This window comes from Onychostoma macrolepis, chromosome 03, assembly GCF_012432095.1.
Source record: "Onychostoma macrolepis isolate SWU-2019 chromosome 03, ASM1243209v1, whole genome shotgun sequence".
Lineage (NCBI taxonomy): Eukaryota > Metazoa > Chordata > Actinopteri > Cypriniformes > Cyprinidae > Onychostoma > Onychostoma macrolepis.
In genome coordinates this window covers 43,615,288-43,638,955 of record NC_081157.1, presented here as the reverse complement: position 1 = coordinate 43,638,955, position 23,668 = coordinate 43,615,288, and the positions used below count along the sequence as shown (strand labels likewise).

At 35.5% G+C, this 23,668-nt stretch overlaps 1 long non-coding RNA gene across 5 annotated transcripts in view; it reads left to right on the top strand.

Annotated features, from left to right (window-relative positions):
• Positions 1-23,668, top strand: part of LOC131536050 (uncharacterized) — a 195,056-nt gene that overhangs the window by 29,502 nt on the left and 141,886 nt on the right. For all 5 annotated transcript variants that reach the window (XR_009269819.1, XR_009269821.1, XR_009269820.1 and 2 more), the window contains one exon: positions 11,633-11,777. This is a non-coding gene — a long non-coding RNA (uncharacterized LOC131536050). The remainder of the gene's footprint in view (positions 1-11,632; positions 11,778-23,668) is intronic.

The following is a 23,668-nucleotide window of genomic DNA, read 5'->3' as shown; positions in this document are numbered from 1 at the left end:
AACTGCTGTAGCTTTAACACGGGTTGTCCAGTCCTGTTCCTGGAGAGCCAGGAGAGTTCAGCTTCAACACACTTGCCTGGAAGTTTCTACTGAGTCTGAAGACCTTGATTAGCTGGTTCAGTTGTGTTTAATTAGGGTTGGAGCTAAACTCTGCAGGACGGTGATCCTCCAGGAGCAGGTTTGGATGCCTCTGCTTAAACACTAAGGCCACATACTTGGCTAAACAGCTGTGTAGAAGAGATTTTTGACGACTGTGAGAAGAGTATCTGAAAAAAACCCACCAGAAGAATCGCATTATTGTAAGTCTCCAAAGCTAAAACCCTCGGAGCAGTTTGCCCTCTCTGGCCTTCAACCAAGAAAAAATGGACGCACCCTCAGAGGATGCATGAGGTCCGCTGACTGAACGGCCAGTTCACACGCTACAGTAGAGGGGGGGTGGGACCAGAAACAACATCCTTGTGAGTTTTACGATCTGGGAAAGCCAGAGGAACCCCGCTGCGGAACTGCAGGTGAGAAGAGAGGAAGAGTGGCAGGGATCCAGAGCCGTACGAATGTAAGCGGCGATCCACATGTCAGGGATGCACACATCAAGCAGAATATCGACGGGAAATGACCCTGTGACGTGACTGACGACCCTGAGCGCTGACCTCTTTGAAAGGGCGTTTCATAGGAGCAGGAGGGGATGGGAAGACGTGTGAAGTCAAGGGAACAAATCCAAAGGAGCCGCCATGCTCCGGAGGCCATTATGTCTCTGTCAGGGAATTCCTGCGAGCTCGCGGCCCGATGCCTGAGTGTCCGCTACAGTCACCGGTGCGATCTGTCTGCGTGACGCACCGCAGGGGGTGGGATGGCCTGCAGGAAACCAGCCAGGCCTTGAGGGAGGGGTGGAAAATCTTGGGCATCTTGAGAAAATGAATGTCTGCACCTTGGACTAAATTATGGAGTCGGATGGCCCTTGAGAATCTTTTAGGAGCATTGGTTTTGCGTGTGTATGTGCGTGTGTCAGTCAGCTGGTGTCCTGCTGCATGCACTTCCTGTCTGTCTTCGGGGTTTGTGCTGTTTCCTCTAGCTTAGGAAAACCTGTTTCCTCACACATGTTTTCCAACAGAGTTTCCAATTCAAACACACATGCGCATTTACTTATCTAAACCAAACTGCTGCTAAACATGTTGTTTTTATAAAGCTAATGGGAGTTGCTACAGACTAAAGGTTTGTTCATGCCAATTTGAATGTTTGGGGCGATAATCTTTTTAATTTGAATGAACAGCAGTTATTGCGCCTGTTGGGACTGACGCAAATATTCGCATGCCATCAGTCAGACACATTTATTATTTTTTTTTAAATATAAAGAGGTGTTCTAATGTCTTTTCCACTGTAACGCAAAGAAAACTGGCCAACCATAAGTGGAACTTTTATCGTTAACTAAAATTAAAACCATAAAACTTTTTTTTTTTTTTTTTAAATAAAATGAAATAAAATTATGAATAAAGTAAAACATAAAAACTTCCGCTTTAGTGCTACAAAACTAAAACTAAAATAAAAACGACTAAAAACTTTATAGACATTAAAAAAAAAAAATGACAAAACAAAATTACCAAAATTTCAAAAATAAAAACAGATCATATAAAAACAAAAACATTTAAAATATAAAAAAACTGTAATAGTATCTCAATGATGCCTAAAGGCTGATCTGTAAACGCTGCTGTTTAATAAAGTATGACTTGGTGGTGTTTATGAACATAAAGTATGAATTGGTATAAGCGGCAGTGAATAGGAAAGGAAGAATCCAGAACCGGGCAAATAAAATACATAGGGTATATCAGTATCTTGATCAATCAGATACGTGACTCAAATAGCATTTTATGCTGCTGTCCTTGTGTATCTCTGTATTTTCATTCATCAGTCTGGCTTAATTTTCACATTGGTCTGAACAGACAAATTGCACATGAAAACCCACAAATGAACATTTTGACATCATTTACTCACCATCATGTTGTTCCAAACCTGTATAAGTTTATTTCTTCTGTTGAATGCAGAAAAATATGTTAATTTTGGTAACCAAACAGTTGCTGTTGACCATTGACTGCCATAGTATTTTTAAGGAAGTCAATATACCAGCAACTGTTTGGTTACCAACAATCTTCAAAATATCTTAGTTTGTTTTTCACAGAAGAAAGAAAGGTTTGTAACAACTTAAGGGTGAGTAAATGATGACAGAATTGTCATTTTTGGGTGAACTATCCCTTTAAGGCCTGTTCACAACAACATGAAAATTGGTCCATTTTCACATGCGTTTACATTGGATTTTTAGAATTGAAAAACACTTTGTGTCATCTTTGCGCACGTCTCCAAATCGAGGTTTTGTCAGATTCAGCTTATGGGGATATTTTTCCGTCTATAGTTTAGCTAAGTAAATGCTAACACATTAGATTCATACATTTAGAGTCAGATGCTCATATACAGCAAGATGCGTTCATTATTCCACCAATTTATCAAGCATTAAATCAACCCAAACCTGCTAATGTTAGTTAAAACAAATAAACAAACCAATAAATGAAAAAAAAAAAAACTCAAGTTAAAATGTCTGTAATTGGAAATAAACAGATAACGGCATCTCTTACAGCTACGTTGCTTTTTTGTTCAGGGTGTTCTCTCTTATTATAGTGGACAGTTTGCTAAGCTCTTACTGAGTCATTAAGCGGCAGCATTAGCACATTAGCTTCCTGCGTCTGTTCAATCTGTAGCCTCTGGGTTGCTGCCTCCCTGCTGGCTAACTGAAGATGCGTGTTGTCAATAAAACATGATGAGACGCTTGTCTGTAATGACAGCTCCACCACTAAATCGTTCTCATTACGTCTCATAAACTTTCCTCTCTGTTTAAATGGGTATTACATATAGCATTTATCCTAGTTGTGATGCTAGTCTACTATATGTCATAGTGTTGTTTAGGAATAGAATAAATGTTAGCATGTCAGGAATGTTTAAAGATTCAATAAATTGGGCTTCAATAAATTGTAGATGAATGGAAAACCATTAGAGATATATAAAAAAAAAAGCAGCTGAATTTGATGCCTGAAACATTTAATGGAAAATGATGAGTTTATGAAAGTTTTTGGGTCCCACTTTATATTAGGTGGCCTTAACTACTATGTACTTGCATCAAAAATTCATATTGTTCATATTGTATTGCAAAACACTTTTGCTGCTGTTGAGGTGGGATACGGGTAAGATTAGGGACAGGTTTGGGATGTGTCAATAGTGTAAGTATACGGGAAAAAAATACATGCAGGTATTTTTTGAAAATATAAATACATGTAAAAACATGTATGTACGCAATAAATGCATTGCATCAAATGATTAATTTCAGTGTAAGTACATAGTAGTTAAGACCACTTAATATAAAGTGGGACGAGTTTTGGTTGCATTTAATAATAATAAAAAAGTTAATATTTTCCATGCATACATGGTACATATTATATCATGTTACATATACACTTTGAATATGTTATACGACACAAGTTCAAAAGTTTGGGGTTGGCAATGTTTTAATCCATGTCAGAAATCATTCTAATATGCTGATTTGGTGCTCTAATATGCTTTTTTTTTAATTATCAATGTTGAAAACAGTTGTGGTATTTTTTTTATGGATTGTTTTCAGGAATTCTTACTTCAAAAGAAATCAAATTACTTTGATGATAGAAATCTTTTATAACATTATAAATGTCTTTACTGTCACTGGATGAATTCAATGAATTCTTCTTTAAAGGGGTGATTGACTGGTTTTTATTCTAGGCTTGATTATGTTTATGGGGTGCAATCTAATCTAATGTGTTAATGCTTCATTTGTTAAAAAACACATTATTTTTCACATAATTTACACCGTTATGTACACTATTCTCTGATAAATGCTCTGATCATTTCCTGCATTTATGAAGCCCCTCCCTTAGAAATAAGCGATGGGCTGAGATTGGTTAGTTGGTCCAGTGTGTTGTGATTCGCTAAACCGCCGAGTATTAGGATATTAGTGAAGAGGATCGCGCAGAACCTGTGCAAGCAAGGCTTTTAATGGTAGGCCTATGTTTTTTGTTTGTTGTTGTCTCATACTTTGATATGCTGTTATTATGCTACTGCTTATGCTAGCTTTTAATATACGGTTTTATCATGATTAAAGCTTTAATAAAGTATGGCAACCGCATGTGCGTCCATGTATAACGCTTGTCATAGCTGTGTGAAAATAAGTGAATAATTGGAACAGTTCATTGTTGGAGCTGAGCTGATCTGAATGTGTGAGAGGGAGAGAGATGCAGAGTAGAGCGACACGAGGAACAGTATTAAGAACCGCTGCTTTAGAACATCGATTTTGAAACTTGTGAATCCATTAGAATCATTAGAAGACAGAATCGCGATTCATACAGCATATGAATAGATTTTTACGTGCACCCCTAGTTTTCTTCCTCTTCTCTAAAGCAGCGCAGCATGGCCTCACCCCCTTCGTTGCATGTTCTCGGGGGCGGGGTTTATCTGGGTTTATGACGTCAGTAACCCGGAAGTATTTTGTTGTAGTCCCTTACCAGCCGTTCGCTGTAGGTGATGCTATGCTAATTCTGTAAAAGACAATTTCTCCCTTTGCATTTGAAATTTGAGCTTCTTAACTTTGCAGATGTTGTTTATGCTCACAATCTACATTAAACACTAACAAAAGTAAAAAAGGTGAAATCGTATTATATGACCCTTTTATAAAATTATTAATTTCTTAAAAGAATATATGTACTGACCTCAAACTTTTGAACGGTGTGTTTATATAGAACAGCCCATTCCAAATATACACTAGCTCCATAAGTGTAAATCTGCCAGGTCAATGTCAAACTTAACGCATTCATCTCCATGGCATCTTTTCAAAGTGTTGGCCTGCATGGCTAGTTGATCCCTCACTACCAGTGTTTCACAGCCAGGCCCAGCGGTGCTTCTCCCTGAACGGCAGTACAAGTTTCGACAAATAATTCCAGTTCCTGCATCAGGGTTGACTTTGTTCTAATGTTGCATATCTGAGCCACTGGTATGTTTTTCTAGGTGCCACATTTCTGAATATTGCCTATCTGGGGCGAATCCAGAAGAGGCCACAAACTCCTTCTGCCTTCACCGCTACAAATCAAGAGCAGGGAGATTATGCAGCTTTCAGCAGTATAGCTTTGTGTGACTGCTCAACAATACGAGTCATATAAAGCAAGACTTCATAACTTGTGAATTTTCAGTAGTAGGCCAAGTCATTCTAGTCATTTCATTACAGATCCTGTGGTAGTTTAAATCGCCTCTTTGCTTTCAGTAGTTTCTGCTGATTCAGTAACCAATGGATTGATTCTCTTAGTTATTAGTTCTCACTGTGATTTTAACATCTCGTACAGCAGTTTATCTTCGTTGCTTTGTTGGTTTATGTGCTTAGGAGAGATTTCAGTTTGGGTTATTGATTTGTCACTATAATTAGTCATGGATTTAGAGGTTTGCTGAGGCATTTCTGACGTGTAAACATGTATGGACAGCTCTTTTTCATTGGCAAGCATTGATTTCTAGCATTTTGGGCAAGAAATTGCTTCGTTGTTAGACTAGCTTTGAGGGCTCTTGTCCAGGAGGATGTCTGACCATTTTCTACACTAAAAAATTGGTGTAAAAACTATTTTTACTCAGAAATAGTTAGTACATTTTTAAATTACAAAGAAACACATTTAGCATGCATTTCTTGTAAAACATACATCAATAATCTGCTTTATTTGCAACGTTAATATACTGTAAAAAAAAAAAAAAAAAACAGCAGCTGTGGTTGCCAGTATTTTACTGTAAAAAATATGGTAGCAACATTTTAGGTTTTACAGTTTTAACTTAAATTTATAGTTAAATACCGTAATTTCTTTAACTGATATAATGTTAATATACCAACCTACTGAAGTACTGAAATCTGTTTTGTACCTTTGTAATTAGTGATCGACCGATATTGATTTTTTTATTACCGATACCAATATAACCGATACGGATACTGAAGTACTGAAATCGGTTTTGTACCTTTGTAATTAGTGATCGACTGATATTAATTTTTTTATAACCGATACCAATTATTTGCATGTTTATGTGCCCGATAACCGATATGCACAACCGATATTTATTTACTGTTATAAAGTAAATAAATAACTGATTGAAGTAAGTCCATACTTCAGTTTGGTTTTTCTTCCTTTCAGTAATCTTAAAAAAAAAAAAAAAGGTTGAAAATTAACAGTCTTTCATGTTAAATTTAATCTTAATATTTGTTGTAAATTTAATCATATTACAACAATAAAAACATTTTATTCATCAGCATCAGCGGCAACACTGATTTTAACAATAAGCAAAATAAATGTAGAATGTCTCATTTTCAAATGGAGAAAATAAATAAAGGACAGGAGTTATAACTTAATTTTAAATTACAGTTTTAGGTTTATAACCTGTTTAATAGGCTAAAGAGTGAAGAATAATTCACTGGATAATGTTAATTCACTGAATAATATTCTCTGGAATATTGAAATATAACAAACAAAACATCGTGTTTTATTGCATTTCTCAACTGGTATGTTATATCAGAATTATTAATATGTTTTTTTTCATTCTAGATTATGAAATGCCTGCTGACAGTGCGGTTTATCTATGCATTTACACAGAACTATAGTGTACTCAAATTGCAATCGTTCGCGGAGATAATAAATAATTAATTTCCATAGCGATGTATTTATTTAGATGTTTATTAACTAAATAATGGTTATATAGTAAATGTTAATATAATTTAGTGTGTGGCCGTGCTGGAGCATTTCCTGAGCATCAACCGCTGAGTGAACAGCAATATGAAAGTGGCTTCACGAGACTAATGATGAGAGAGAGAAGTAAATTCAGCGCTTTTATTTCCAACATGCGCTCATTCATGGCTGTATTATTTAATTCATGCAAAGTTACGTCTTTATTTGGAGAGGACTTGACGGATTAGCCTACGTGACTCCGACTTCACGAGACTAATGATGAGCATAGACAATAGAGAGAGAATTAAATTCAGCACTTTTATTTCCAACATGCGCTCATTCATGGCTGCATATTATTTAATTCAGGCAAAGTTATCGGTGAATCCGATATTACAAAACCGATATCCGATTATGTTAAAATGCTTAAATATCGGGAAAAATATCGGCAAATCGATATATCGGTCGATGTCTATTTGTAATACACTGATGATACACTGTAACTTAACGATACCAGGTTTATACTATAAAATTTTTACAGTCTTTTACCATTAAATTCACAGTCATTTTTTAGAGTGAGTGTATAGGTTTTTCTATATGGCGATGGTCTAAGAATGGTCTTTGACCTTTTTAAACTTGCACATTGATGGTTGAATAAGCTTTAGTCAGTGGAAAATGTAATATATTATCAATAATAACATCCTTAATGATTAATGATAATGACTATTATGGGAAACTATCTAATTAATCTAGTTTCTAGACTATTTCTAGAGCCAAGACTATGAAAACATTTTACATAAGACCTTGATAAAAGGCTCAATAAAATGTCCCTTTTTTTCAGAGGGAGGTTTGTGCATTAAATAAATATAATGTATTCATGTGGTTAATATTTAATTTCACAGCATATTTATTTGGATACAGGCCCATGAGCTCGGTGAATACATTAGCTCTCTCCACTGCTATTATATTATGTAAGATATATAATGACCACATAAATAAGTTATTTCTGCAGGGTCTGTTGGACAGACAACCAACTCCTGTTGAACTTATTGCTAATACAGAGTGAATTCTCATTATTCGAGGTGATCTCATTGGTGAAATGCATTCATGTGAAACCACAAGGAGGTCTCTTCTTATGTCTGCTTCGATATGTGACCCTCAGAGGGAAGCTTGGCACGCTTAACGCTGTAGAACAGATGGACAGTTTACAGTTAAAGGGCACCGAAGACCTGCTCTAATGTCCCACCGAGGCATGCATGGAAATGACCGGAGTTATGGCTCCTCTACAGTCAGAAATCTGTTGGTTTTAATTTAATCTAATGACTATGCGTCTTGTTTTGTGACAGGCTGGGCAAGTTTGGGCTCTTTGGGCTCTTTGAGCTCTCAACTCTCAAATGATCCATTTAAGTAATGCCTGGCAAAAGAGTGTGAACCGTATAGTGGCATTTATTTATTTATTTTTTGCATGAGTTTGTGTCTGTGTTGAGTGGAATATAAGGAGTACAGGCTGATTGTTTCAATGAAACAATTTGATTCAATTTTCCAGTCAATAAAATTAGCCATCAGGGCTCGGGCTCTCCAACCGTCCACAGTCCCTCATTTCCAGATTCTGCTCCTAATTGAACGAGTTTATGTACTTGTCTGCGAGAAATTGGAAAAATTCATCACCTGGAAAATGTGATATTTTTCTCCCTCCCGGCTGTGCACAGCTTGTTTTGTCCTCCCTCACCCCCCTCTCCTTTACTTCATCAAAATGATGAGCCACTATGAAATTAATATAGTGACATTTGCATGCAAGTGCATGTGTGTGTTCAGATTTCTTGGTGGAATTATTTTATTTTTAACTTACAGAATTGGCATCTTAATTTCATGATGCTGATAGTTAAAGATTTCTATTCACTTTGCAAGCTGACTGATTAATTTAAGAAATTAACAAATCACATTCAATCGATTTTCATAACTGTTGACATTGGCAAAAAGATGTATGTGTATAAGATGTATATTATCATGTAATTTACCTACATAGGCCTCTGCGATAAATGCTAATACATACAAATGTTAACATTTATGTAATTAGTTATTTAGTTTCTTTTTAAAAACAAAATTCACATTCCTACACATTAAACCTACATAAAGTTGATGTAAAATCTATTTATTATAGTATTTTGCATTATTTTTAGATTTAAAGGAAGCAATTTTTACATTGGTCATATGTACAGAAGATGTTTTTGGATAATCTCAAATTATGCTGATCCGGTTTTACATAAACTTGTGGAGTTCATGCAGCTCTATATTTATAATTAATAATCTATATGTATAAAATACATGTTATTTATAAGACTACAATACACAATACAACTTGCAAATTAAAATAGAAGTAATTCTAATAGTGCTGCAGTGTAACACATGTAAAAGTTGTGAGAAAAATGTAAAAGTTTTTAAAGTAGTCTGCCAATTAATGAGAGATGCAACCCCAAAACCCCTGCATAATACATAATCAATGCCAAAAAAATATTTTCTTTCTTAGGAATTGTGTATTAAATAGTTTTACATGAAGTACAGCTGTCATTTCTTGAGATTTCATGTCAAATATGTAGGAATAGGTTTGAGTTTCATAGGGTGTGTGCATGTATTTTTAATAATAATAATAAAGATTGTGTGTGCATGAAAGTTGACTGTTTGAGAGAAAGTGAGAGAGTGTGTCTATGCATGAAAGTTGACTCTGTAGGAGTGAGAGAGAGAGAGAGAGAGAGAGAGATAAAAGAGAGGATTGTGAGATAGATGGAAGAGAAAATGCTGTACGATCTGCCATCTGTGTGCAGGGTTTCTCTCCTGTGCCCCATATGGCCAGGAGAGATGAGCTACAACACACACACACACACACACACACACTCACACTCGTTCACTCACTCACTCTCATATGCACAGATGCACATGCTCACACACACATTTATGGCGCGTCTTAAAACTTAATTATCCAGCCTTTTTGCTCCAAGTCAGGGAAGCGATGCTTCTTTTGTAGCAAATGAAAAGATTTCATAATAATGATGATCATGAGTTTGATGACATCACTGTAGCCTTTCTGCAGTGTTGAAGCTACTTTGAAACTGTTGCTAGTGAAGATACAAGCTATTATCTTTCTATTAAACACTTAATTTAAACAATTAAACACAAGCTATTCCCCCAAAAAAAACAATTCATTGTTTTCATACAGGTTCATTTAAATGATTCATCTGAATGAACCGATTCACTAAATTGAATCAGGATTCCCAATACTTATCTGAGGGCACTTTAAGAGAAAACAAAAATGATCAATGTAGCTTTTTGTTGTTCTACACTCCTTATAATTAGGGTCTGTAAGTTGCATAAACACTACAATAGTTTTGTTAGTAGCATCTTTCATTTGAGTTATTCTCACTAATGGCTTTATTCTCACACAAGCTTCTTAAATATATTTATTTTAATGTCATTTTTGTAATTGCTGTAATCGATAAACATCCCTCCACATGCTTATGTCTTCATACACACGTGTCCTGTGTCCTATTTTTTTCCCCTTTTCTCACACACCAGCACACACGCACACTACTGAATAAGTGTTATATATTATACTTTGTAGTGATGGACAAGCTCCTCGCAGGCTGCCAAAATGAAATGAGCACAATTACCAGGGGCGACAGAGCCTGGCCACATTAGGCTGACCAATCGAGCAGAAACTCAAATGAGCAACTCACACACAGGCAAAAGACGAGTGCTGCCCTAACTCCACACAAAAACCTTTGCAAAGATGAGCCACGATAATACATTGAAATCAGTGTAAACTTCATATGCCATGAAATTGAATGTCTACTTTCAGAAGCGTCATGCCCTTTAAAACTGAGGGGGGCATCTGCTCCTGAAGATGTTTGAGCTGAGGAGGGGTTTAATGCCAAAAAAGTATCTTTGATAATTAAGGTGCATAATTATTGTAGGTAAAACTGTCATTACGCTTTTGTTACAGTTCTGAATAGGCAGAAAGATGCATATCAAATCTAAATAAATATTGATTAGAGTTATTTATATATTGATTATATTTTACATGTATGTAATTATATCCCAGCTAAAAAAATTTGGTTCCCAGAACCAAAGGAAAGTTTTCTTAACGTTCCTAGAACGTTCGTTTTTTTTTTTTTTTGTAGAACGTTCGTTTTTGGTTCCCAGAAAGTTAGTTTTGGGTTTTTAGAACGTTATTCTAACGTTTCCCTAACCTCTTTACTCCAGTATGATCACCCCGCTGTACGTCATATCATTTAGTTTCTATATGCACTACTGTTCAAAACTTTGAGGTTGGTATGATATTATGCTTAGCAAGGTTGCATTTATTGTATTTTACAGTTAAAAACAGTAATATTGTGAATTATTACAAATTAAAATAACCGTTTTTTATCTCTGCATTTTTTAATAAGCAATTTATTTCTGTGACGCAAAGCTGAATTTTCAGCATCATTACTCCAGTCTTCAGTGTCACATGACCCTTCAGAAATCATTCTAATGTGATGATTTGCTGCTCAAGAAATATTTCTCATTATTATCTATGTTGAAAACAGGTGTGCTGCTTAATAGTTTTTGTGGAAACCCTTGATACACTTGTTCTTTCAGTGTTATTTGAGTAAAAGAATAGCATTTATTTGAAATGGAAGTCTACATTATAGTTACATTATGAAAGTCTTAACTGTCACTGTTGATTAATTTAATGCCTCCTTGCAAAATAAAAGTATGTATTCATTTAAAAAATCCTTTAATAGGAAGGGCTTTCCTGTGTTACGACATTCACTGCTTCCTTTATTGAACGCATCTTCTGAATCAGTTCTGTTCAATTGTGTTGTTCCATAACTTTATTTCAGATAATGAGTTGATCCAGCATTCTTTTGACCCGAGGTGGAGCAGAGACAGAGCTCGGCTCAATCAGGACGACGTCTTGGCTAAACCCCCACCGTGACTCCCCAGCCTGCCCACAGCCAATCAATATAACTGCAGTTGGAGATACAGGTCAGCCAATGCACTTCCAGTAAGAGTAGACTGATAAAATAGTTGGGTTGAAGGTCTTAACTTGCATCTCAGGGGTCTGCTAGTAAAACGGCCTATTCAGCAGATAGACAAGATACGGTATGTGTAGCTTTATTAGTATATATGTGTAAATAGGACATGCTACGAACAGTACAGCTATCAAATACGTTTTTATTTGCAGGATTTTTGTTTATTACAGGGTCTTACTTTTCAGGTTGTTGTGATGATGAAGAAAGTTCATTTGTAGTGTACAGCTCAGTCGTGAATATTTTGAACATTTATGGTGTTTGCAGGATTTTTCTTTACAGGTTGTAATGAAGGTTTTTTTAACTCGTTGTAGTTTTGTTCAGTATACAAAAGAAGCCTTTTGCATTAGCTTCATAAATTGTCCTGCTGCTGCTAAGCACAGTTGTAGGTCTACATGAAGTTTCGACACTAATTCAGTTTTACTGCTTAGTTCATTCAAAAAAAAAAAAGCACTATAAACTAAGGCTGTGCGATATGGACAAAAAAAACCTATCGCGATTTATTTGATCAATTTTGCGATTTTTATTTTAATCATGATTTTGACACACACAGACATGCTTTACAGTCATAAATGCATTCAGTGTGAATTGGAAACATATTTCCAAAAGAAAACCAATTAGAGCTTTATCAAAAAGCTGTAACATGTCTCTAGAACAGACATATGGCAAATATTACGGCTGTTTATCACAAACACAACATTTATCCTTTATTTTGATTTCACATGCAAACGTTTTACTGAAAGTGCTTTTCAGCATTGTAATTCTTTTATCACAGTACAGTAATACAATCATTCATTGACTTATTCGTGTTTAAACTCAATAAATATAACTTTGTTTTCCTACCTCCACGAGTGCCATCTATTATTGCCTTGTTTATCTAAAAGTGCACTTTTGCTTGTTTTAAATCTAGCCAAAAAGCCATGTGTTGACTGTCAAACAGTAGACTTTAATTATATGCATTTATGGTGTAATTACTACATTTCCATGTCAATCCATGTTCATTTTTACCGCGAACAATGTGCTGTCACTTTAATTCAGCACGTGCAGCACAGCAAAAATAGACACGTAAAAAAATACGCACCACAGACAGAGTATGGCATTACGTCTGTCTGTATGCCCGGTCTGTTCTGTTCTCGCGCTCTATTTGGGTGCGCTGCATTCTGATTGGTTCGGATAGCATACTGCGGGAGGTCAGGGACGCTATAAAATCATGCTATAAAGACATTTAGAAATCACGATTTTATGAGGATTTCGATTAATCGCACAGCCCTACTATAAACCAATTTATCAACACAGTCTTTTTCAATATAGCCTTTTATGAAGCAGCATAAAATAAAGCAGTGAATCACTCCGGAAAAAAAACATCATTCGAGTTTGATATAGTGAAGGCACATAAACCGTTTCTATTCAGTAAATCTGACTGAATCCATGTGATTACATGATTAATAGTCTGCAATTTGAGGTTTAGGCTTCGTTTTGTGTAGATTAATTACCATTTGGATGTAATTGTGGATGCTAATGCATCTTAGTTGTGTGACCTTCAACTGTGACCTTCAGTGTGGCATGCTCATAGTGTGAACTATGTGCATCTATATTTTCCTGTTGCTAAGTTCATGTGAATTCACTTCATGTAAATTATCTTGTAAAGCCTGAGCAGAGATGTTTGCAGTTTTATTCTGGGCATCCAGATCTCCTGAGATGATCGAACTGAGATGAATTACTCTCTCAATCCATTCAAAGCCTGTGCAGGGGGCACGTAATGTTTTTCTTTTAATCAGAAAGTCCGGTAGTTTATATATATCAAAAAAAAAGAAAAAAAAGAGAGAACTCAGATTTGGCCCTGTTCATCAGATTTATATTGACATTATTTATTGATATTCATTACTAAATGTACAGGAGGCTGGATTTAGAGTGCTAGATTTTGGACAAAAGCCACAGCGGCGGTTCCGCTTCGCTTCGTTTGGATTTGGCTCCGAGTCTCTCCAGACAACGGTTGGGTCTTAACTGCCATTTTCTTTAATAGTGCTGAAGTTATGCTGCTCACGGCCGCCCATATCTCACGCTCGCACTCATATCTCCTGTCCTCCTCATCTGCGCACACTGGTACAGAGGCGGATAGAAATGCTTAATTATTAATTGGCTTGTTGTGTTTGTGCCGGGAGGCAATAAATAACGTTCTCGTCTAATGAATAATGGGGTTGGTTCGGGGGCCCCTGCTCAACCGCGGATCCCCACGGTGAGCCATTAACGTTTTACAGTGTCTCCAGCGCTCGGAGGAAGCCGGTTTCCTGCCAGCCCATTACCCGAGCACCAGGGAGGCGGGCGACTGGACCCACTCCGGGGCAACGCAGCCGACCCCGGCGGCCTGAGAGGACAAGTGTAGCCGCAGGGTCGGCCATGTGCCGCTGGAGGGGAACAGAGCGGGTGACTAGTCAAAAAAGTTTTATGGCGAAGTTTGCGATTAGCAGTAAGACCAGCTCACGCAGAGCCTAAGGGGTCGAAGGTCTGTTAGTTTTGAGTTGATCAGCATGAGAAATGGATTATTAATACAGAAATGTTTGTGAAGGCGTAGGTCACCTGGTTATTGAAGTGTTTGAGTTATGTAAAGAAGAAAACTGGTAAAGAGTAAATCAAGGACACTTCTCAAACTCAAACATCTTTATTGATTTGAAAATTGGTTTTCAAAGAAACTGTATGAGACATACTTTAAAAAAAAAAAATAATAAAAATCACTAAATTTAAAAGAAAATGTACTCTAATAAATTTTGTTTTATTTACTTTAACTTTGAAAAATCTTCTTTTTTTTTACAGTGTGGGCTAAAAGAGTGGGCAAAATTTTTTATTTTTAAGTATGGCTATCAATCCATTAAAATTAAGTGAACTGCTGATTAATTAAATCACATTTGTTTGCTGAGAAAATTAAAGTAATTTAAAGGTGTTATATTATTGTATCGGTTGAAAGCATTGCATAGCCATATGTTTTAATATTTTTTGTTGTATATCCATTTCTTTGAACAACAACAGCAGTATTTTTTTTAATCGATTTGTCAGGCAGTCTATACATTTTAGGGCCTTTCAAATAGGATGTGATCTTGTATTCTGTTTATGAGATTTCTTTTGTTTGTTAATAATATTAAGCTAAATGGCACTTCACAATCAATCATATTAATACAGAGAGATTATTGTCGGTCTATGTACACATACAGATGAGCCTCATCTCTTTGTTTTATAGCGTCTCACTCCATGAGTGCCATGTATTTAGTCTATGGTGTGTCAAGGTAAAGTGGTTCAGGGGCAGGATTTTGTTTTTTGTTATAATCAACTGTAGTTTATTATTAATTTTTCACAACTATATATTTTTAAAACATTATATCATTCTGATTTTATTATATAATTTATTTAATAATAATAATTATTATTATTATTATATTCCAAAAATATATTACATTATTTTGCTATTTAATATTAATTTTAAGAATATAACAATGGCATAAAAAAAAATTATAATAATAAAAAATTACAAGCACTTTACTGCCTGCAATGGAAGAGGTCTCTGCAACATGGCAATGGTTTTTATTTATTTATTTTCTGTGTAGTTCTGACACATCTGCTCACCCAAACACCCACGCATGCTTGCTTAGATCTTACATTCTCACATCTTCTTACGTCTCTCTCTCTCTCTCTCTCTGTCTGTACACACACACACACACTGGTTTCCATTTTTTGTGAGGACATTCCATAGGCGTAATTGTTTTCATACTGTACAAACCGTATTTTCTATTGCCCTACAAAAAGCACCCTTCACCTAAACCTACCCCTTACAGGAAACTTTCTGCTATTTCAGATTTTCAATACACTCCATTATGTGAGATTTATAAGCTTGTTTCCTCATGGGGACCAAAAAAATGTCCCCACAAGGTCAAAAATTACTGGTATTGCTATACTTGTGGGGACATTTGGTCCCCATAACGTGATAAATACCAGGTACACACACACACACACACACACACACACACAGCTTGTCTCCATGTCAGTTGATCTGTTCTGAGAGGTCATTTTTCAATAGGAGAGGCAGACAGGTCTGTGCAGGGATCAGATTGATTTGTCCCCAAACTTCACAGCACTGCAGCAGGAAACCTCACAAATCAACACTGTCATGCCTCCCGCTGAAGCCCCACATTCAGTCTGGGTGTACTGTATGTTTTTGTGTTTGTATGTGTGTTTGAGAAGGTAGAAGATAGAAAGGTCAAGAAATAGAAAGCATATGTGTGTTCAGTGCTCCTGTGAAAGCAAAAAACATCTGATCTTTTGCACTGCATTTGTTTGTTTTTTTAAACCTTCAGACTTACTTTATTTCCAAGTTTAAATTCAAATTTGAAAACCAGACATTCAGATCAGATTCAGACTTAAAGTTGTAGGTGGCATTTTATGTGCATGCAGCAGATGTTCTATATGAATATACTGATCCGTGTTTGTGTGTGTGTTTGTGCATATGTACGAGTACCTCAATAACTCAGATTGTCTCTCAGTCTCTGTGTTTTGCATGTATATTTCATGCGTGTGATGGGGTTAGAGCGAGCTGGTTCCTCTCAGAGGTGTGAAGGAGATGTTGAGGCGCAGCGCAGACTAGGAACCGTGTGCCTTCATCAGTATGCATGCTGCGAACCAATGGGCCCGCAGGGGGAAGAGTTAGTGTGCGACACGCATGGCTTCCCTGCTTTAATTTCCCTCCATTTGAGAACATTAGCCCTGACAAAGGCAGAGAGGTACAGAGGGACCACTGAACAAACAGAGCGGAGGGAGAGAGAGAGAGAGAGAAAGGCTGTATGCCTGACAGAAAGATGTGCAGAATAGATGGAGAATAAGAGAAATCTGAAACCAGATTTTCCCAACATTGTCTTGTGAAGGTAACTCTCTGATACAGCCTTTACTGCAAAGAACCGTGGCTGTGCTGCCGTGCTGTGATGGTAGAGTAACAGATGGTAATACTATGGTAATTTTAAATGTACCATAGTATTTACTAGTGTTACTCCAGAACACTTCCAAGAATACCATTGTACTGCCAAACACCATGGTGGTACCAGGGTGTTTTTATGTGTTGTATTCATATATGTAGCATGGTATTTACATGGTACGTTTTTTTGTTTCAACATATAGTAGCATCCAAAAACCATAGTATTTTTTTTTTCTGTTGATATCGTTTCATTTAAATTTAAATGAACACAATTTGCATTGAAGGTATACATTTTATCAGTTTGTATAGGATATGATATTAAATTGTGCACAGTATTGAAATTACTGAATGCCTATGCTCTGTTTATAGTATTTTCTAGTGATTTAAATGTTTATATATATATATAATTTTTTTAAGAGTTAGATAATCATCAACTTAAAGGGATAGGCCTAAATATATATATATATATATATATATATATATATATATATATATATATATAAATAATTTAGGCCTATCCCTTTAAGTTGATGATTAACTAAGTCTTAAAATAGTTCAAACCAATTAAACATCCAGTATTTTTAAATATTGAATAATTAAATTTTATATTCAATAAATATTCAGTTTCATATATAAATAACAAAAACACTCCAAAAATATATAAAATGCATCCTTAATAGTAAAAATGCTATTTTAATTCTTAAAATAATCCATCATATTTTTGTTAGTAGCTGATATCTGATTTTTATCTGTATTTTTAAAATATATTTAATTTATTATTAATAATATAGATAAAAAATACAAAATATAGAAGAAGAAATAATAATAATAATAATGATGATAATAATAATAAAAAGAAATATACAAAAATACATTCTTAATAGTGCTATTTTAATCCAAAACTATTCAATATCATATTTGTATCTGTTATAAGCTGATATCTGCAGGTTTATTTTTAATTTATGTAATAGTTAATAAATATCCTAAATTGGCTAATACACAAAATACAGAAATATAATTACAAAAATATGAATGATGACTTTGATAAATAAAATAATAGATAAATCAAATAAACTGTTAAAAACCATAAATAATGGAGAGCTACCTCTGTTTTTTATATGTTAGACATTTCTAAATATGTGCATTACCAGGCTGTCGAACCCATGGTCTTGGCATTGCCATGCTCTGTCAGATGTCCTTCAGGAGCTCTAAAATCTGCAAACTTGTAACATGTTTTTTAAAGAGTATGCATAGAAACCATGTCAGTTTATAATCTTGAGTTGTGTGAGCTTCATGTGTTGTGATTCCTATGCGAACATCTCTAGTGAAAAATGTAAAAATTCCTCTGAAGAGGAAGATCAAGATTCATCAGTGGCCCCTTGAAGTATCTGATTTGTGTGCCGTCCCTGATTGTGTTGGAAGAATGAAGGCCCCTAACGGAGATCAGACGCTGTCAGCGGTGTTCATCATGCCCATGTGTCTGATGCGCCGCCAGTTTCTGAGGATCAGTTGTGTGTGTCTGTGTATGTGTGTTACTGAGAGAGGAATCACTTAAGTGAAAGACCAAGTGGGAAATGTGGCCGTCTCCTCTGTGCAGATGGCGGAAAAGAGTATGGTGTTGAACAATGAGTCGCTCAAGCAAACCGGTAACAGTTTATACAGATCCTCAAACACATGAGGCTCCATGGCTCTGTGTAGTTGTGGCAGGTTTGTGTAATGGGTGAGTGCAAATGTTATTTGATATACTGTGTCTGCATGAGTGAGATGATTCTTTTTTGTTTTGTGCCACCTTTTAAATCTCTGTGACTTCCCAATATGACAATTTGCCCCCTAGTGGTGATAATACATTTTCATTTGTTAATTAAGCAGCTTTGTTTCTTTGTGCTTTTAGCAGTGGAGTGTGGCAGAATAAAAGTATGCACCATTGAGGGATGAATGAATAACGATTGACTAGATGTCCATATAAGGGTTGCCAAAAGCTACATTGTTAAACATACTTTAACATAATTAGTCTTTTTGGACTCATTTTTCCTCACTCTGACTTCAACCCAAAATATGTGTGATACACACACACACACACACACACACACACACACACACACACAAATATAATATACTGAAATATATACCACAAATATAATCTGGAAATTTACATGATTTATTATGTGTCGTTAAAATAATAAAAAAAAAAAAAAAAAAAAAATATATATATATATATATATATATAGATATATATATTTATACATCTGTAACTTTAAAATTCCTATAATATTATTGTAATTATAAAATGTTTAATGTTTATTTAATAGTGCTTTAAAACGATTAATCGCGATAAATCGCATCCAAAATAAAAGTTTGTTTACGAAATATATGTATGTGTACTGTTTATTTATGTATATATAAATACAAACACATGCATGTATATATTTAAGAAAAATGTTATGTTTATATATTTATATGTAATATAATAATATAAATATATAAATGTATTTACATGTAAATATTTTCAAAATATATACTGTATGTGTGTGTATTTATTTATACATAATAAATAAACACAGTACACATATTATGTAAACAAAAACTTTTATTTTGGATGCGATTAATCGTTTGAGAGCACTATAATATATGTAGTAAAAAAAAAGAAATTGTTAATTATATTTATACATTTGTAATTTTATAATTCCAATAATATAATTTAATTGCCAGTAACAGTACTGTAATTGTAACCTTACACACAGTTCAGATGTTTAGTAATAACTTCTGGTCACATACTGTGGAGTTGCTTTACCTCAAAGCAATGCAACAGGTGCGTCATTGCCATGTGAGTGAGTTTCTCAGAGGACTAAACCTGACTTCCAGCCTGCAGCAAAATTACACTTTAACTTCTGCAGGTGGTGTGTGGAGCCTCAGTTGTTTGAGATGTAGATCTGCTCAAGGTGAAACCTTCTGACCAAACAGAGGAGCTCTGATATCACAGCGTTTCTTTCATCTGTTCCTCCACCTGCAGCTGTGAATCTTCTCTGTGTGCTGAAGCCCAGGCCGATCTGTTCTCCCCTCAGGACAGTCTCATGAGAGGGTTCAGATCTTGTTCGTTTGCTACTGGGGTGACTTGATGTTTACTTTGAAAATCCAGCACTGACTTCAAAGCTGCAGGTAGATTGGGATGAGGTCAAAGAATGAGTAAAACAACCCAACAGGTCTTTTCAACTGACCAACAGCTTTTGTTGTGTTTTCCAGCATGACTTCAACTGGTGTCGCCACCAGCAGAATCTCTTTGGTCTACCAGCTTAATTAGAAAGCTGTTCACCAGTTAGACCAGTTCTAGATGATCTTTTAACGAGAGAAGAAAACTGGATAGATAATAAAAAAAAAAAAAATAGTGTTTTAGTAGGAGAAACCTCAGTGAGAGGAGGTTAGCATGTGCTAGCCATGTCAGGGTTGTGCGAAATTCAGATATTACATGAAAATGACTTTTACTGTAAATTCAAACTCAGTTCCTCACTTTTAATTGAGTGATTAACATGATGTGCAACTTTAATTTACATTTACATTTAGTCATTTAGCAGACTCTTTTATCCAAAGCGACTTACAAATGAGGACAATGGAAGCAATCAAAATCAACAAAAGAGCAATGATATGCAAGTGCTATAACAAGTCTCAGTTAGCTTAACACAGTACACGTAGTGTGTTTTTAAAAATTATATAATAAATAAAATAGATAGATAGAATACAAAAACGTGAGAAAAGCTTGTGTTAGTTATTTTTTTTAATTTTTTTTAAAGAATAGAATTAGAATAGTTTTGTGTTAAGCTAGAATTTATTTTATCACATTTTTTTTTTTTTAACAAGCCTGGAGTTTGAAGGGACAGATGAACAGATCTATCTACAGTAGATCTAAAAATTTGATTTGATAAAATAAAACCTAATTAAAATTAGGGTTGCAAAATTCCGGGAATTTTCAAGACTGGAAACTTTCCATGGGAATTAACGAGAATATATGGGAATAAACTGGAAATTTGCTAAATTGCAGGAACTGGGAATTTAAATGTAGTTGAGAACAAAAACTTGCAGCATAATCTTGGTTAAAACAACCAGATTTAATGCAATTTCAGTTTAATTTCTACTCTACACATTGCTCAATCGCACACAGCACACTGCTTACTGCGGGGCTATCGAGGCCACGCCCCCTACATGCACTGTGCTTGTCTACCATTACATGCACAGATCATTTCTTAAATCCTGCACACAAAATATCAAAATGTCCATCTTGGTAAGTATTCATATAAATTATTTTGATAAACTGTTCATAAGTTTTTATTCATCAATAAATCCTGAAAAAAGCATCACAGATCCCCCCCAAAAATGTCATTTTTTAAATTTGTATTAGTTTGCATGCAAGTGAGCCTATGATCAAAAAAATATATATTTATGTTTGTATATGATACAGTTTTATAAATTTCCAATTAATTCCCAAAAATTCCCATAAATTCCTGGTAAGTTTCAAATTTGGAATATTTCCAAAGTTCCCCAGACGAAGTTCCCATGGAAAGTTTCCGGAAAACTTCCGGAAATTTTCCGCCCCTTTGCAACCCTAATTAAAATAGAATTAGATGAAGAAACGTAGATTTAAACAAAAACAAAAAAAGTTGCCATGACACTGAAAAAAGAACTAATAATATTAAAACAAAAATTAAAAGGTAAACTGAAAATATGAAATTATTCAAAATATTAATAAATGCTATGATAATAGAAATTACACATAGATAGATAGATAGACAGACAGGTAGACGGATGGATGGATAGACAGATAGACCGATAGATAGACAGAATAAAAAAAAATTGATAGACGGATAGATAGACAGATAGACGGATAGATAGACAGATAGACGGATAGATAGACGGATGGATAGACAGACAGATGGATAGACAGACAGACAGACAGATAGATAGATAGATAGATAGATAGATAGATAGATAGATAGATAGATAGATAGATAGACAGACAGACAGACAGACAGACAGACAGACGGACATACAGACAGATAGATAGATAGATGGATAGATAGACGGATAGATAGACAGACAGACAGATAGATAGATGGATTTGTGGCCCAAGATGAACACTTTATTTACATTTCATTAATTCCTCTTACTGTCGTTCTAATTCAACTTCCTGTGAGGTATGGCCAGTGCAAATCAAATTCATCAAGCACCTCATAAGTTAAAAGAGTAAATGAGGTAAAAAGAGAGTCTGGATTATCATAAACAGCGAGGATGAGAACAAGGAAGTCTTGATGAAGAGCGAGGTGGTCCATGACAGACACTTCTCGCTCAACTTTACACAAATGATTATTTACCAACAGCAGAGCCAAAAGAAAGAGCCAGAGTTCATGTTTTCAGTCAGCCATCTTTCCTCACCTGCCAGGGCTCCTAAAACAAAGTGGCAGGACTCATCAGCATCCCGTATCCCCCTCGTTCATCTTTCATCGGCCCTTTAGGAATGTGAGCTTTGGCCTCAGGTGTTTGCGGGATGCGTCTCGTCCCAGGCAGAGACAGAAAGTCTATCCGTTAGCGCCTCGTCCAGCCGTTGCCTCCGCCGCACCTTGTTCTCCCGCCCCCTACAAATCTCTAAGTAAACCGCCAATCATTCATCACCGAGGTAAAGGGGTCATTATTGTACCAATGACACCAGACAATCCCCCGTGAACCGCGCCTCTACCCCTCCTCTTGTGTAGAGGCATCCATCCAGCGGGATGAATGGAGAGGGGCGAGATAACACAAGAGAGATGGACACAGGACAGAGATGGCAGGATAAGAGCAGAGATACAGGTGCTGGTGGGACAGGGTCCGCCTTAGATTTATGAAACCATGACAGGAAGTGAAAAGGGAAGACGTCTTTACTCTATATAGCACCTGTTAAATCTGTTTTATCTGACCATTTATGTTGGGAAAAAAGAGGGTAACCAGAGCCATTGAGATGGACACTGATAACTCCAAATGAAGAGGTAAATCAGGGAAGAGACAAACAAAATAAATACTAGGTTTTTTTTTTTTTTGGGACTAGAAAATAAATGTAAAGGGAGGGGCTTAATGAGCCTCTCTGACTCCTGATTGGATGATAGTGAAGGCAGGGAATACTAATGAGGTACAAGAAGTAAATAATTCACCTCTTGCTAAAGGGACAAAATCAAAATTTGCTAACCAGAAAACCTGTGTGAGTTTCTGTCTTTTGTGGAGCACAGAAGATATTTTTGCGCGTTTTTGCACACATAAATGGAAGTCAACAGGTTTACGAATAAGGCTGTATTATATTAAATAAATAATCAAAATAAATAAATGAATGGTAAAATAATTAATACAATTAAAATACAGAAATTACATAAAGTTAAAATACAATTTAATCAGATTATTATTATTATTTATTTAAATTTTTCTATATTTATTTAGCAAAATCCTTAAAGGTTTGAACGATTTGTGAAAAGATTCCGTACTTGGGTTTGTTTAGTTTTTTAAAACAACTCAAACCTCTTTCAGGAAAATGTTTTTCCACATAACTTTTCATAGGCTACAATCCCACTGTTTTTGACCAATTCAGTATGATTATAAAATAATTATGATTTTATTGTGATCATTATTATTTAAAAATCATTTTGTACACTTAATGAAGAGGTGTAACAAACGAGTGAAAAAGAATGTGCTTCTGTGTCTTTCTGCCTGCTTTGTGTGTATATGTGTGATAGATACAAATAGAAACCTAAAAAGTGGGTTATGGAGGGATAGAAAGACAAAAAGGAGGAGCGCGAGTGTGACTGAATGAGGAATTGTAGAGACTGATAAATGAGTGAAGGTAGTGGCATCAAGGACATGCTCTGGTTTACCTGAACTCTGGG